This window comes from Alligator sinensis, unplaced genomic scaffold (assembly GCF_000455745.1).
Source record: "Alligator sinensis unplaced genomic scaffold, ASM45574v1 scaffold197_1, whole genome shotgun sequence".
In the NCBI taxonomy this organism is placed as follows: domain Eukaryota; kingdom Metazoa; phylum Chordata; order Crocodylia; family Alligatoridae; genus Alligator; species Alligator sinensis.
In genome coordinates, this window is record NW_005842928.1 from 262809 (window position 1) to 276490 (window position 13682).

Sequence of the window (13682 nt, forward strand, 5' to 3'; positions counted from 1 at the left end):
GAAAGAGTTGACAAACAGGAGGACAGGGCATGGAAAATTCTGTAAGTATTTAGATATCTCTTGTGTTCTTGGTGTTGGATTGCAGTATTTGTTTTTTTTCTAAAATATAGAAGACGACAGGAAGTTGTGTTTTTAAGTTACATTTGCAAGTAAGGCTTTACTTAAATACATGAGTTATGGGGCTCGGTACAGGGTTAGTGTGGTGAAGTGTGCAGAAGGTCACACTGTATAAGCTAGTAGGCCTAACTTTAAGGAGTGATGTATGCTTTTAGCTGGAATTTACATCCTTTCTCTCTAATATGCAATTCAGCAAAGTCCTACCTCAATGTTTATGGGCACAGGAAGTTTGAAGCATCTCAGCACATATCACTGTGTTCTAACTCTTACATGAGAATGGACCCAGGTGTTTGAAAAGCACAGCTAGTGTGCATGCTCAAAAATCAGATGCCTATGCTAGCATGTGAATATGACCCAAGGCTGTTTTGGGTTCGCAGACTAAGTGTCCTTATCTCCAAGTCCTGTGAAGGGCCAGATGTGCCCAGATGTGACCACTCAAGCCATCTAATTTTTGCCCATGAGGGCAAGGGCACTCAGCTAGGAAGCAAGAGACCAGGGTTCTAAGCCTCATTGTGAGGGTCCCTGAGCTTACTTTTTCTACTTACTACTCCCAGGAAAGTGCCCTACCCAACAGACTATGGCCTGGGCTAAGCTGAAGATACCCAGCTCCCTTCCTGTTGAAGCTCATCCACATTGCTGCTAAGTAGGGGTGTGCAAAGCTTCGGTCACCAATTCAATTTGGAGAAGACTCGGCCTGATTCGGCAGCTGAATCATCAAATCTGAATTGAATTGGGAGACCCATAAAAAACTCTGAATTGATTTGAAGCATCTGAAAACATTTGGCGATTTGGAAAAGGCGGTCTTGTGTGGAAACAGAAACTGAGAAGGGCAGTGGAGCGGGTGGAGGGGAAAGACTGCTCTGATGCTGACATCTGTAGCTGCCCATTGACCGTGATCTTTCCCTGAGTTTCCTTCCAATCACAGTGCTCTGGGGCAGGGACGTAGAAACAGCATATAAGGCTCTGTGTGAAGCCTGTCTGTCCCTTTTGTGAGCTGTTTGTCTGGAAACAACAGCATGCGAAAGTTACTGGCTTCAGCAGCTGGCTTCATAGTCAGCCTCTTCACTCTTTTGCTAGTCTCTCTACCTAGTCTCTTCTATCTAGTAAACAGACAGAAGATATAGTAAGCAGATAGAAGAAGATATAGTAAGATGATATAGTGAACACAGAAGATATATTACACACACACACACATTAAACACATACAAAATATATTGCACACGCACGCATAGATTTTCCAGCACAGCAAACATTATGAAGCGTGCTGGAAAGGCAGGTACCAGGTCTTCTACCAGGGGAGTGACAGGGGCTAGAGGGGGTAGGGGAGATCTGCAAGTTCCCCCCGGCCAAATCTAGATGCACGCTTTTCCCTAATAGCCATAAGGCTTCTGCTGCTAGTGGGAGCAAGAAGGTGGGAGCAATACAGGTGGTCCTTGCTCCTGCACCACCTCCACTAACAACAGAAATGGCCACCAGCACCAGAATTATAGTCTTCTCCACCCCAATTACAGTTCCCAGCATGAGCCTCCCAGTGCCAGAGGAGGAGCTGGATCTGGAACCAGGGGAGTTCAGTGCCATAGCCAGGGAAATTCCGGGGAAGGAGGGGGATGAGAGTGTATGCTCCACACCTCTCAAAGTTCCCCTAGAGGCAGGTCTCCTTCTCCACAAGGCACCTCGGAGGAGGTTGTAGGGGCAGGTAGCTCAGCATCCCCTGTTGTTGTGCCTCTGCCTACTGAGGAGGGAGATAAGGCAAGATCCCCACCCTCAACCCTGAAGCAGGGAGGTAGTGTAGTATGGGATCATTTTGAGTTGGCAGATGATCCCAGGTATGCTACCTGCCAGCATTGCCAAAGGCAGATCAGCCAGGACAAGGAGGTAAAACACTTCACCACCATAGCAGTGCTACTGCATCTTAGAAGGCAACACCCCCTTGTCCTTGCTCCTCAGTCTGGACCCATTGGGAGTGTGCCCAAAGGGAAGTCCTGCTCTCTCTCCAAAGCCCCTGCCCCACAAAGCAGAGGCAGGCCACCCTGGAGCAGAGAGGGAAAGCTGCAGACAAAGCGGGGAGGGGCACATTGCAAGGGCGAGCAAGGTCACCCAGAGCACTGGGGAGATGTTTTCTGTCACTGGCCAGCCCTTCTCCTTAGTTGAGTGGCCAGGGTTCAGGCAGCTCATGGCACTCATGGCCACATCCTACCGAGTGCCCATACACACCACCTTTAGCAGGACAGTAATGCCCTCCCTATATGAGGCATGCAGGAAATACTTGAGGGAGGAGCTGCACAAGACATGGCCACGGCTAGCCTTGCACTTCACCTCCAACATCTGGAGCAGTTGGGGTGGCGACCATGCCTACCTCTCCCTCACAGGGCACTGGTGCAATCAGTCAGGCCATCAGTGGGCTATCGTTCAAGCCGAGGTGCTGGATGAGTCCCACACAGCAAGGGAGATCATGGTGGCCATGAACCGCATGGTGCAGGGGTGGCTCATTGGGCAGAGTGACATCATCCGTGGGTTCATGGTCACCAACAGTGGGGCCAATATGGTCAAGGTCACCCTTGATGCCAACTTTGTTGGCATCTGCTGTGTGGCACACAAGCTGAACTTCATAGTCAGGGACACCTTGGAAGGGGACAGGGCTGCCAGTGATGGCGCCATCACTACTACCCAGCTGATTTCAAAATGCAGGAAGATGGAGGGCTACTTCCACCACAGCATCAAGGGGGGCAATATACTGTGGGAGAAACAGGCAGAGATGAGCATCCTGCAGCACAAAATTATGCAGGATGTGGAGACTCAGTGTAACTCCACATACCTGATGTTCAAGAGGCTGGTGGAGCAACAGAAGGCCATCCATGAAATGGCCTTGCTTGGGGAAATTGGGATCAATGGTCCCCTTATCAGAGCTAAGTGGGATACCATCTCCCAGATCTTAGTGGTCCACAAGCCCTTCAGGGAGGCCACCAAGACCTTCAGTGCTAGCGATGCCCTCCTTAGCCAGGTGATCCCCGTAGTGAGGGAGCTTGGGAACCAAATGGAGAAGTTCTAGTGGATCAATGTTCCTGGCTGGGGCAGGCCGCTGTCACCGGAGGTTCAGGCACTGATGAAGTAGCTGAAGGAAGGCATCAAAAAATGGCTGGATCCATTATGAAACGTGGTTTGTCAATTCCCTTTGAGGATCAGGCCTGAGAGATTGAAGACAGAATGGCTTTGTTGTGAGAAATGTGCCCCCACCGGTAGCTGAGTATTCTTGTCTGTAATAGATCAGATTAGTATGTTGGCAGGTTCTGCATGTCTTGTCATGGCATGGTCTGGATCCATTCAGTGTGTTTTGGGCTGTAGGAAGTTGGCTTCTGGTGATGAGGTTAATGAGGTTCAGTGCTTGTTTGAATTTACAAACCACTTTTCATAGATGAGCCTATGAACTTCACTTCACCAACCTCCTGGATACAAAAACTCATGGACTCTGTGCCTGCCTTTGCTCTATTAGGTGTTCTCAAGCTGCCGTTGCCCGGGTGGTCGATCTGGTTTGTCCCAGGCCTGCAAGTGGACCCCAAAGGGTACCTTGGCTGACGTCAGAGGATCCCCTTAACTTGCCTGCCATGACTTTGAATGGATCCTCAGTGGAGGGGTTCTCCTTCGAGGAAGCCTCCAGGGTTGTCATGCCTCTCGGCGGGCACTCATGGGGCTCCGACCTCCCCTACATCCTGGCCAAATGCCACCTTCTGCCGCAGGTCTTCAAACCTCTCTTTATCTCTGGCCCCTACTGGTTTCTTCTCCTGAGCCTCCTGTTGCTCTCCAGGTGCGGGCCCTGGTGTCCTGGGCCAGGCTCTGGCATGAAAGCTAAGAGGCCCTCGGTTTCCGGCTCAACTATCCCGTGTCCCCAGCCTCAGTGTCTGCCGACAGTGGCTCCCCGTGCACCCCTTCTGCTGACCTGAGAGCTCTAGGGACCTCTCAAACAAGAGGTACCTTGTCCCTTGCTCCTATTCCAACACCCGCCATGACACAACATGCAGTACCCACCACCGTGACCGCTGGAGAGGTGCAACCGCTGGGCAAGGAGGCCACAAAGGAAAATAGAGTACCCCCAGCCTGTGGACCCTGTGCTTCCCCAGTGCCTCAGTGCCCCCAGACCCAGTCGCTTGCCCCAATCGGTGCTTTTCTCTCTCCCCTAGGCTTGGCCTCTATCCGGGGATGTAGTTCTGGTTGCCTGAGGTCCTATGGGCACGGCAGACTCCTCTTGGGGATGCTGTGGGCCTCTCTGCTGGCACCCTTACCCCGCTGGCCTTCCCTGTTCAGGATCTCCTGCTGATTCCCCTGCAGCTATTACAGGTGGGGCTCCCGCCGGTCTCGCTTCCATCACCTTCACTCTTCGCTGTTCCTCAGGTCCAGGCTTCTCCGTAGCTGCTCCGACTTCCCTGACGCTCGCTGCTTCCGCTGCTCTCTCTACTCACACTGTTTTCTCTATTCTTGCTGCTTCCTCTGCCGGCTCCTCTGCCGGCTCCTCCGCCGGCTTCCCTGCTGGCTTCTCCACTGGCTTCCCTGCTGGCTTCTCTGCCGACTTCCCAGCCATTGCTGCTCTTGCTGCCACCGCAGCTGCAGCTGCCCATGCCGTGTCGGGATGCAAGACGCCGCGACTGCGCACCTCTGGCCTCAGGTTTCCACGCGGACCCTCCGCTCGCCGGTCCACCTCCTGTGCCCTCTGCGCTGCCTTTTGTTTGCACCAGGTGGTGTCTCCTGCTGACGTCACCTGGCCCCAGCTGAATATGAGCGCAACTAACGAACCGCGCAGGCGGTTTCTCAGCGCGCGCTCCTCTGCTCCTTCTGGCCCCTGCGAACAGTAAGTTGGGGCTTTCTTCTCCTTCTGGTTTGGCCTGGGGTTCTCCTGAAACCCCGGTGCCCCCCTCTTCTAAACTGGTGTCCCTGGGACAGATTCAATACAGACACTGGATTTCTGACACACTACAACCTGCCTGACATCTGAGTCTCCAGGTACACTTTTACCTACTACATCTCCCTTCCCCCCACCCACCCCCACCCTGTCCCTCACCCCCTGAAACCTCAATTTACATTTTCATTGACTGGCTTTCCTGCATTGCATGCCAGCCTCTGGCTTCTTCACTATTCATTCCATCCAGGAAGAGTACAACCCAACAACTAGATCCATGCTGGGGCCAGGACCCAAAGGGGAGTCAAAGGGCCAAGGGCCCACCACGAGGAATGCCCAGAGCAAGAGACTGAAGATTCTGACTGGCGTGAAGGTGGGGCCAGGGCCTAAGGGGGAGCCAAAGGTCCCAGAAAGGGGACCACAGCTGGAGGGGGTAAGGGATGGAATCTTCAAGGCATGTTTCATGTTCCAATCCTAGATATCAGGGGCCTAAATGGGCATCCTCCCACCTGGGTAACATCTGAATCAGTTTTCTATCAAGGCATGGGAGGAGAAAGAGGGACGGGTGGTTGGCCCAGAAAAGGTGGGCGGGCAGAGATCTAACCAGCACTGGGAAGGCCGCCTGCTACAGGTTACCATCCCTGCTGGTTTCATCCTGCTCTGCCTTAACACACACACACAAAGTCACACGTCACGAGTTTTGCTTTGAACAGTTTGAGGTGCAGTGTCACAGAAACCCCTGCACCTATCTCCTTGAAACTTGGCAGGTTTCATGCCCTCAGAAGGGACTACCATCCCTGCTGTTTTCATACAAATCTGCCAAAATGACAAAGTTATAGGTATTCAGTGATTCCCCATTATAGTCTATGGCTGAATCACCAAATCTCTCCAAATCAGCGCCGAATCTTTCGAAGCTGATTCAGCCAAATCAATTCATGACTGTGACCCAAATCTCCAAATCAAATCACTGTCCTCCGAATTGGCCGAATCCAAATCAAATACTTCCCTATTCACACAGGCCTACTGCTAAGCATGGAAAATTCATGGAGCAAGCAAGAGGGAACTAGACTCTGCATCCTAGTGAGAAAACCTGGGTTGGAGATAGTTCTGGTCCGAAGTCCTAGTGCTGTTTATGCAATAACCATTTACTGCCCCCTCGCTCCCACTAGAAAGCCTTCCTCACTGGGTTAAGAGGTCAGGCCTGCTCTTGCTCACTCTCCTTGTGGCTCCATGAGCCTCACTTCATGGATGCACAATGGATCGGTTTCCACAGGAGGGTGCCCTCAGCCTAGCCCAAGCCTATAGCTTGGTGGTCATGGCACTTTTCTGGCAGGCAGCACAGACACAAGACACAGAAGAGGCTCTTTTTTGAAACCTCCTCATCCTAACCCTCATGCAGTAAGGGCTCAGATTTTCACCTGATCATCCATTTTTGAAGCAGTCTGCAGCTGTGCATTTGGCATGGATATAGGTCACTTTCTGTGGCCAGATCAAGCAAATCTGTCACTTCTGTCTGCATGCAAAACTCTCCAGGAAGAACAAGCTATCGTGTAATTTATAATAAAAAAATACATAGGCACCAAAGCACTACAATTAGTATTCTCTGTAAGAGTATAGGTAGCTGAAACAATTGCAGGCAAACCAATATTCCCCCCTCCATATTTTTAAGCACAGTAGACTCTTTGTTTTTTTAATGGTTTAGTTTTCATATAGTAGAAAAAATATATACTTGTTCCTTGAATGGTAAATTTTCAGGTCTCTCTGGACCTGAACCTGTAGTTGGACCCAAGTGGTTACAGCCTTAAAAGTTCTGCCCACATATGGTTGGAGAAGTGAGGAGTAAAACTGTACTTGCAGGTTTTTACCCAGTTCTCATTTCCCTTCCTAGCAAAAAAATTGCCAGATAGCATTTCCAGGTATGTTTACACCAAAACACAGGCCTGCCTAAAGTCTGCTCTCTAGCCCTAAGCCACTGAACATTAACATTAAAACACTAAGCTTATCCTTTGGCCATCAGATTTGAGGCCAAGCTTCTCCACCCTCCTCCCCCACCAATTTCTGCCTGCAATATATACTGAATGCTCCCTTTAGCTAAGCAAGATGAAAAGCAAAGGAACTGCAATAGTGGCTGTTCTGCATCCCACGTCCTGCCTCTACTGTCTGTAATCAAAATGAAGTATAGGAAGAGAGTAAAGTAGTGGGAGTGATTTCTAGAAGGGCTCCATTTGAGTTTTGTGTTCCTCTCCAGCGCAGCCCTTTTAGGAATTTATCAAAAGGGCAGCCTGCTACTTGTCTCTCTTGTACTCTGCATTTGCAAAGCAGCAAGGTAATGCAGTTAGGTTGGGGCAGCTTGCATAGCTCACAGTAGCTACGGTGAGCCTGAGACCAGCCCCAGATACAAGTATAAACATACTTTTCCCCACTCCTGTTGAGCTGCATTTTTATGAACAGATTAACTGATTTTAATAGGAAAGCTCCACAAGTAGGATAAAACCATCACTATCCAGCCCTCTACACTATTTTTAAAAAGTACAACCAAGTCTGTATCAACTATTGCTTTCAGAAATCTAGAAATACATTTTAAGCATTATAAACTACAAGGAGTTCTAAACTTACCTTAAATGATTTTTGATCATACAATCAGTACATTGTACATGTATATAACTAAAATCTTAATGGCAACAGCCTGTGGTATTATAACAGCTCACACACAAGGATATCAAAGTCCTCTGCAACCACTGGTGAAATAAGCCTCCCCATTTAGATGAAACAGAAAAATAAATATTACTATTCCCATGTCACAAACAAGGGAACGGAGAAGGAATTTCAAGACCAACTTTCTGGATGCTGTATGTCAGACATCTTGAGACTATTTGTCCCTGAGCATTCATAATGCCAGTTAAAGTCAAAGGAGCTGCAGGTGCTCAGAGCTGCTGAAAATGAAATTGTGGGCTTGTCAAAATGGACAGCCAAAATTAGAAGCCATTTTTTAAAATAGAAGCCCATTGAGGATTATAGCCTAGATTGCCTGACTTCTGGACCTAGCATGGACACAAACCGTTGACTACAGGACTTTTTCCCTTTGCTTCCTCTACTCCTTTGCAGTGAAGTGGAGCCACAGGGAAGGGGGTTTTAGCCTTTAGTGGTCCTTTATACTATGTTAAAAATATGGTTTCTTTAACATTTCCTTTTTCAAAAGTGGTAATATAAACTAACTGAGTATGCTCTTAGGAGAGCTATTGGCAGAGATACGTGGCAGTTCACTGCCAAACCTCATCTTTGGCATGTAGAAATAAACAGACTGTGGTTCTGCATAAAGACAAAACTTTTGGAAAGGATTTAGAATATTTCTCATAACAAAACAGGGGGGTAGGTTTTTTCTGAAATTCAAAATATACCACAGAATACCAATCCAATCAGAAAATGTTTTGAACTCTTTAATTATGAGCTGAGTCCCTTAATTTAAAAAATAAAAACAATTAAATGCTGAAGGCTGGACATGTCCTGATTCTAAGTTACCCTGTACATTAAGATAATAATCAATATCATTTTCATACCACTTTGACTGTTCAAAGCACTATACAGATACTTATACTTAAGACTCACACCACCACGGTGAAATAGGTACATCAATATTATTGACACCCTTACATACAGTAAAATTAAGGATGAAAGATAAAATGACATGAGGAATCCATGGCAAAGCCAGCATGAGTACATTGATGCTACTGACAGCCAGCCTGTGCCCCTTGATCCCTTCCACAAACAGAAAAAATTACAAGCATCTAGGAATGAGCAGTCAATCCTAGTCTTTAGTATGAAAATAAGCTCATTAGTGTTTAAATATAAGGACTGAAACAGAGAAGCAGCTCCAAATAATTGGGATTATTTTGAAGATTATGAAGGAAATTCAACCATGTTATGAGGCACGTGCATTAAAATGCACTGATGCCATCACCTCTCACCTTCTAGGAGTTCAAAAAGAGGGGCAGCAGCTACAAACTAACACCAGCAAGCCAGGCTTATTGTATTTAGTGACATCATAACATTGCCTGATGCAGTCTTTTAAAACAATTGTAGATGCATGGATATAAATGAGAAAGCATTTAACTTCTGTCCCTTCTAATCTTACTTCTCAACGTGTTTGTATGTGACACCAGAAACATCCAAACCATGAATCCACTTGTCAGAACCTGGAAAGTGATGCGCCCTTTCCCATGAGCCTGATTAAGAGAATTGATTATCAGAATAATTTAGACACTTTGTGTTCTTTCTCTTGTTATTATTTCTATAATTGCAAGGTCCTGCTTAGTCTTGCCTTATTCCACCTTTCTGATCTCTTTTGTATGTTTATGTCCTCATGTGTTTCTATTTCTCCCTTACATCCTTTTCAAATTTGCTGTTTCCCATGGTTTTATATTTCTGCTCTTTTTGCTCTGGCCCATAATTTGGACAGCTCCCCAAACATCCAAAAGGCCTCCACTGTGCAAGTAGCAACAAGTTTCAGTTAACAACCAAGGCATAACAACCAGGGACTATACCGTGGGCAGAAATGGCAGCAGGGGTGGCAGCAGGGGCCAGGCGGGTTGTGAGGGCTCAGTCAGCAGTGGCAGCAGCTATCATTCCTGTACTCCCTTTAAGTGAACACCTGGGGCTAGTGCTCCAGTTGTCCACTGTTCATTACTCTATTAGTTAGCAACCTATTAAAACACCTGAGGCAGCTCACACTTCCCAGAGCTGTTGTTTCAAGCTCACTGGGCATGTCTACATGCGCAATTAATGCAGAGCAATAAACTCTGATGCAAATCGCACCAGAGTTTACTGCTCTCAGAAGTGCCATTTGAACACATGACCAGGACCACAGCACGTTGAGCCAGGTCAAAATAACCCCATCCGGTAGTAGGTGCAGGAAGTCAGCTTGCCAGCCCAGAGCTGCTCCGACCTAGCTCAATATGCTGCGGAGGGGTTGGATGGTTGGCTGGGGCATGAGGGTGCTCCAGTGCAGGGCTAACCAGCAGGCAGCCCTTGCACTGAAGCACCCTCATGCCCCAGCGAGTCGGATCAGCGTCTACATGTTCACTGCTGCACAAGAAAAAACTCTGCAGCAGGATAGTAATTGTATTTACAAATACTAACCTGCTGCAGAGTTTATTAGTTTCCTGCAGCCTAATAGGGCCGCACACGTAGATGCTAAGATGTTTACTACAGAGCTAATTAGGCAACTCCGCAGTAAATGTCTTGAGTAGATGTGCCCTTTGCTGACTAAATAAGATACCATTGGTTACACTCAGGTCCCACTTTCAAGCATTTCTTCATAACCATGAATACCATAAACTTTTTTTTCTTAAATGAAAGCCAACACTTTTATATAATCATGCGACTATCAGCACTGGAGTTTCAGGAGCCCCTACCATAATCCTGCCATGGACATTGTCAACGTAATCGTTCTGAGAAAAAGGACATACCTGTGCTCACTTGAATGTCCATCCAGCAAAGCTAAATAGTTGACATTTTTTCAAGAACATCACTGCAATTTGCAGTGGTTAGACCCAAAGTATACAGAATTTCACTAAAGAATGTACCAGTATCTGGTTATATAAAGGACTTTGGTTAAAGTACACATAAACTCCAAATACCATTTGGGCTTGGCATTTAGATTTTTTGTTTTGGGGTTTAAGTGCCAATTGCATCCTGAGAAAAGTGTCAGGGGAGAGGGAAGCAGTGGAGTGGAGGAAAGAATGGTACAGATCCACTGACAAAGCTCAGGGCCATTTATTGTTATGATATCAAAATAAACAGCAGTTTTGTATAAGATTAAATGCTGAGTCCTAATTATAATTAAGTTGTTTTGTCATGTTTCACCTACATGGGTTTTAAGTTTAAAATATATTGTATTATTTTCCAGTGCTAATTCTTCTCATCTTCTATGTCTAAACTTGAAAGTAACCACAAAACTAACATTTCTAGTCAAACTTTTCACAGTTTCCCCACCAAGGGTAAGTATTTTATCTGCAAAATAATGGGAAGTATTAATTCCAAACTGATTGTTTTATTATTACAGTTTTGCTTAGGACTATAAACATATATGGTGATACTGTAAAAAAAACATGGATTGGCATTCTGTAGGACCAAATTTCAGGCACAATTAGGTAGAGAGGTTTTGGTAAGAAAAGAGCTTTGTCAAAGGTAGTCTCAGAAAGGCATGTGACATGTACATGTGATGGAACTGTCACGATAAAACTAAGCTTCCTAGAACAATTTGCCATGATCAAACTAAAATACACTGGAGGTGGTCTAAGTTGCCACGCTCAAACAAAATTTGACATGAAAAAAGTGCGCGTGTACACAATGACGCCATTATGCTAGTCAAATGGTGATTTTTTATCACTCTTCATCATGTGTACATAGTTAATCACAACATGTACAGGTTTCCTTCACATTACACAGGTTCTGTATGTGCGAATTCACTCTTATGCGATAACCCTTTTTATACCAACAATTAATTATATGCAAAGTAAATTTACTCTTCTGTGATTGGTGCAGTGGAATTCCACAGTCAGCTGCTTTGTGTGGTGCATTGTGGGAGTGACAGTAGAGTCGAGGTTGAGTGGGAGGGTCAGTACAGTTGAGGTCTTGAAACGTATCCCTATTTGTTACATTGTAAAGTGGGTTCCCTTTATGTGAATTCGAGTTATGTGCCATTTTCCAAGAATACATGTACAGCATAAAGTGAGGAAGACCTGTACAAGAGCTCTAAGTGAGCTTTTTTGGGCTTTTTTTAGCTATCTGATGGCTAGGCAGTTTAGGCAATAGTGTAATTGTCATTGGCAGTCCCTCGATATGAGGATGACAGTTTTCCAGTAACTAGGGAAGTCACTGGTGACTCTACAGATGACTGAAGAGGCCAATATGGGATCAGCATGTTCAACTGCAGACACAACAAAAAAGTTCCAGGAGAAAGGAGTGAATCCTGGTGATGTCAGGTCACAGCTCCTTTCCTTTGTCTCCCTTTCATCTATCCACCTCCAAAGTAAGGCAAGTTTGCTCAAAATAATCAATACCTGATCACACATCATGGCACCACTGGAGATGATTCAGTGCTCGAGTCCCTCAGGCATTGATGTTAATATAACATTTGTTCAGATTGACCTTCAAGGTGTCCTCAGATCTCTTCTTTTCTGCACCTCTACAGTGGTGACCACTGGCGAGTTGGGAGTTTGTCAGGCATCTTTATGATATGTTTGGTTGAATGAAGCTAGTACCACCAGGAGTGGATCCTGGTGATGTCAGGTCACAGCTCCTTTCCTTTGTCTCCCTTTCATCTATCCACCTCCAAAGTGAGGCAAGTTCACTCAAAATAATCAATACCTGGTCACACATCATGGCACCAGCCCCAGGCACCAACCCTGGGGACTGGAGCACAAAAATAGCAGTGCAGCCACTGATCCTGCACCATGCGTCACTGCCACCCAAGGCACTCGAGTGTCTAGTTATGCCTCTACTGGTAGGTGTAACATGTGGCAGGCAGAGAGCCAGAAGTATAAGAAGGCTGTAGAGGATGTAGCCAGGAAATGGAAAATCACTGTCAGGACTAGGGCAAGGATAGACTAGTCCACTGGTCAGAGCAAGAATCTAGCCAGAAGTCAAGAGTTAATGTTAAAACCAAGGGCAGCAAGTAGGAGCCTGTTGCTCAAACATCTGAGTCATTTCCCAGTTCCCACGTGCTGTAGACTAAAGCAATGGTACAGTAGCCCATCAGGCTACAAACACACGAGGATGAGTCTTTCTATATGCACACAAAGGCAAATTGTCTCTGAAAGATTATTTTTTTTAGAATAAAACGCCAAAGATAGGAAGAGCAATATGGCTGTAAAGAGCCTTACCAGGAGGTTGAAAAAACTGATTTTGAATGGAGGAGAGGAAACCATCCAATTGTTGGAGAGGAATGGCACTAAGACCCTAATTTAAAGCCTAACATAAACTAAGATCAGTCCCTAAACTCAGAAAAATACAAGCAAAAACTATGGGGTGAAATCATGACTGCACTGAAATCAACATGAGAGCTTCAGTCATAGTTGCTTATTACATTCTAATGAAAATGCAAACAAACAACATACAAGACAAGTTCCTTTTACATGTGCTTGCTAGGACAAGTTTTGTTGCATTTTGTGACAATGAGCCGAACAAAACACTGTCATCATAAATATTAATCCTGACTTTAAAAGATTATGACAGTCAGAAATACATAGCTACATATGTCCAGTAGGGAGGAAATCTATTGCAAGCAGTGCAAATCGTGCCTCTCCCCTTTTTCCTCCTTCCCCCAAGCATAATGGAGTTAATTTTCCATTTACCCAAGGGATTCTTTTCTTTTGCATCAATGTTTAATTTAACTCGCAATAAAATGTAAGTTTTTCAATCCCTAAGCACAAAACTGGGCTTTTTTTCCTTTCACTGACGAATGCAAATACACAATTTTTACAGGAGGAAAAAGGTTTATTCTCTTTTATGTAAACTTATTTTCTTAGTAGGGGATTGAAAACACATTTGAAATATCTTTGTCTCCTTTTTAAAAAAAATCAGCAGATGTTTTTTGGATGAGCTACATTGTTTGTTGTTTTTCTAAGATGTCCAAAATATGAAACTCATTTAACCCCTGGAGAAGTGGCATAGAATT

At 45.8% G+C, this 13682-nt stretch overlaps 1 long non-coding RNA gene across 3 annotated transcripts in view; it reads right to left on the minus strand.

Moving 5' to 3' along the window:
- Positions 1-13682, minus strand: part of LOC102378739 — a 325687-nt gene that overhangs the window by 189726 nt on the left and 122279 nt on the right. The window lies entirely within an intron of this gene.